Raw genomic sequence first — 4,041 nt, forward strand, 5'->3', positions numbered from 1 at the left:
AAAAAAAAAAAAAAAAAAAAAAAAAAAAAAAAAAAAAAAAAAAAATAGATCTCAGGAATGGAAAGAGAAGTAATAAAACCCCAAAAGATCAAGCTGCACACTTGGTTTCTCAAGTCGTCTGCTTGACCATCTTCCAAGTTGTACTTTCTTTCTTTTCTTCTTTATTCCTTACACTCCAAAGCTTTTTAATAAACTTCCACTCCTGCTGTGAAACTTGCCTTGGTATCTTCTTCTCCCTTATGCCCCTCAGTTAAATTCTTTCTTCTGAGGAGACAAGAATTGAGGTTGCTGCAGTAACTCAAATCTTTTCCATGGTTAACAAAATCGGAAAATCTTTGACTCCACCTATAATCTGTGGGTCTCCTTTCTGTTTCAAGATATGTTACCTTTTTAGTTCAAAAGAATGTATAGCTGCCGTATATTGAATTATGACTTTGCCTATAACCTCTGCCTCTCTGACTCTGAAACCCCTTATCAATGAGCCATTAGGGAAGGGGCCACAACCCTCAGACCACAGACTAATACTGGTGTGTGGCTCATTAGAAATGAGCCACACAACAGGAGGTTAAAGATGGGTAAGCCAGTAAAGTTTCATCTGTTCTTACAGCCGCTGCCCATCACTCTCATTACCACCTGAGCTCTGCCTCCTGTCAGATCAGCAGTGGCATTAGGTTCTCACAGAAGCATGAATCCTATTGGGAACTGCGAATGCAAGGGATCTAGGTTGGACTCTTCTTATGAGAATCTAATGCCTGATGATCTAAGGTGGACCCGAGGTGGTGATGCTAGCACTGAGAACTGACTGCAAATACAGGTTAACATTAGCAGAGAGTTTTGACTGCACAGAATCCGTAATAAATCAATTGCTTGGAGACACATATCAAAACCCTATCAGTGAGTAGCAACTGGCATTTAAGCTGCATCTAGTGGCAGCTTTATAGTGGCAAGTGATTTGTTGTACTTTAATTTCACAGCTGCATCTGGTGGCAGGATTTAAGTCAGAACCTGATACTTATTTTTGTCTTGATGTGGTCCACCCATTATTTCATTTATCACTTTCATCTGTGCCTCTTTCTCACACTGTGCATTTGTCTTAGTCACAGTTTTGCTTCCCACAAGCTAATCCTGGCCAAAACAAGTAAGACCCAAACACCACTAGAGAGCTTCTTTGAAAAGGGGTAAACACCCAATGATGAGACAGCAGAAGACTCCAAAACTGCCAACAAAAAGAAAGATGCATTTAAAAGAAAATACCAAGTCCTACTTAAATCATGGGTTCTTTGCAACCAGGGATTCACATTCTCCAAGGCCACTCTGTAAAATATGTGACAACCGGCTATCCAATGAAGCCCTGTAACCTTCAAAACTGCTTTGTCACATGGAGACCAAGGACCCTGCGATAAAAGACAAGCCTTTGGAGTTTTTCAAAAGAAAAAATATGAACACAAATAGCAGAAGCAGTTATTGAAGACCACCACTTCATCAAATGTGTCTGCACTGAAAGCGCAATTCCTAGTGGCTAACTGCATTATTAAAGCTAAGAAATCCTTTACTATTGGTGAAGAGTTCATCCTGCCTGATGCTAAGGACATTTGTGGTTAACTTTTAGGAGAGGCTGCAGTTCAAAAGGTGGCACATGTTCCTCTTTTAGCTAGCACCACAGCTAAATGAATTGATGAAATAGCAGAGGATATTGAGGCACAATTGTTAGGGAGAATTAATGAGTCACTTCGGTATTTAATCCAGGTTGACAAGTCCAGAGAGATTGACAACAAGGCAACAATGCTTGTTTGTTTTCATACAATATATTTTTCAGGAGGATGTGCATGAGTATATGATCTGTGCAATTCTGTTGCCAAACAACACCACAGCTACAGAACTATTCAAGTCTTTGAATAATTACATATCAGGAAAACTGTATTGGTCATTTTGTGTTGGTATATGCATGAACAGAGAGGCTGCCATGACTGGATGGCTTTCTGGTTTCACTATTCAGGTCAAAGAAGTCACTTCTGAACGTGAGTCTATGCACTGTGACAGCCATAGAGAAATCTTAGCTACCCAAAAAATGTCACCAAAACTTAACGGCATTTTGCAGGATGCTATTAAAACAATCAACAACTTTAAAGTACATACTCTCAACTCATGTCTGTTGGAGCAGCCATGAGGAGATGGACACAGAGCACACACATCTCTTACACACAGATGTGAAATGACTTTCTAAAGGTAGATCACTGGCCAGAGTTTTTGAGTTATGAGAGTTCATCCAGAGATATTTTTAGAAAAACAGGAACCACTGGCAGCACATTTCAGTGACACAGAATGAGTTGCAAAACTTGCTTATCTGGGTCACATATTCAACTTGCTGAATGAACTCAATCTGTCACTTCAGGAGAGAATGAAAGCTGTGTTCCAAGTCAGCAGATCAAGTGGCTGTGTTCAAGGCCAAACTGGAATTATAGGGGTGACAAGTGAACACTGGAATTTTTGACAATTTCAAACATTGACAGATATTTTGAGAGAGACTGAGCCAAGGTCTTCTTTCTCCTAACTGGTGCATGATCACCTATCTCAGCTTTCAAAAGAGTTTGAACATTACTTCCCAACCACAAAAGACTGCCAAACCGGGAAAGGATGGATCAGTGACCCATTTGTGAGTAAGCCAGATGAATTGATTTTGCCCTTGCCAGAAGAGGATCAACTGCTTGAGATCACAAATGGCAGTGGCCTTAAAAGTACATTCCAGACAACTTCAAATCCTAATCATCAAGGCGGAATATCCTGTGATTGCCACAAAAGCACTGTAAAGCCTGCTTCCATTTCCAACATTCTTTCTCTGTGAAGCAGAGTTTTACTGCAGTGACAGAAACCACAATGAGATTACAGAGTAGACTGGACATAAGCAACACGCTTCAGGGGTCACTGTCTCCCATCACCCTCACATGGGACCGTCTAGTTTCAGGAAAACAGGCTCAGGGCTCCCACTGATTCTACATTATGGTGAGTTGTATAATTGTTTCATTGTATATTACAATGTAGCAATAATAGATATAAAGTGCACAATAAATATAATGTTCTTGCATCATCCGGAAACCATCCCCCACTCCTCAGTCCGTGGAGAAATTGTCTTCCACAGAACCCGTCCCTGGTGCCAAAAAAGCTGGCGACTGCCGCATAAGGGAGTTTGAGTCTTAAGCATTAGGTCCCTGATTCTCGTTGTTTGATGCCCTGCAATAAATGCGTCACTTCTTGTAGCTGCAGACCTGATGCCAATGTTTGTCTTTGCTGTCCTGGGTGAGTGGACCCCAGTTCAGTCCAATAACATTCTCAGCTACTTTTCTTTCTCAACTTCAAGTGTAAGTTATATTTGGCTTAGTATTTTTTCTGAACATAAAGTACAGGACTTATGATTTTAAAAGTCCAAACGCATTTCAATTTTTCATAGTAACTAGGTAATAACTAAGATACACAATTATAACTTAATAATTAAGGTCTATAATTGAGGTACAAAAAGTGTGTGTGAGTAGATCTTGTCTGTATTTGTTCATTCTTACATGTAACTACAGTACACTTTAAAGTTCAAAACTTGTATTCATTTAAAGAAAGTATTTTGAAATTCCTGATGCCATCAAGAAAATAAAGAACTTAATTCTTATTATATACTTTTTATTTAGAGATAGGTTTAGGCAGCACAGGACTTGTCATCCATAAAAACAAATGTGTTCAGTCCTTTGAAATTTTTTTGAGCATCTCTGTGTGTGAGGCACTTTTATAGGAATTGGGGATAGAATATTTTAGTGGAAAGACAAAGCCCTTCCTTTACAGGTTCTTCCTCTAGTTAAGGAAGACAAAGATAAATAAATAAGTTGAATTTAACTGTTAAGTGAAGTAATGAAGATAAAGAGTGACTGGCCGGGCGCGGTGGTTCACGCCTGTAATCCCAGCACTTTGGGAGGCCAAGTCAGGCGGATCACGAGGTCAGGAGATCGAGACCTTCCTGGCTAACACGGTGAAACCCCGTCTCTACTAAAAATGCAAAAA

The sequence above is a fragment of the Piliocolobus tephrosceles genome, chromosome 6 (assembly GCF_002776525.5).
Source record: "Piliocolobus tephrosceles isolate RC106 chromosome 6, ASM277652v3, whole genome shotgun sequence".
Lineage (NCBI taxonomy): Eukaryota > Metazoa > Chordata > Mammalia > Primates > Cercopithecidae > Piliocolobus > Piliocolobus tephrosceles.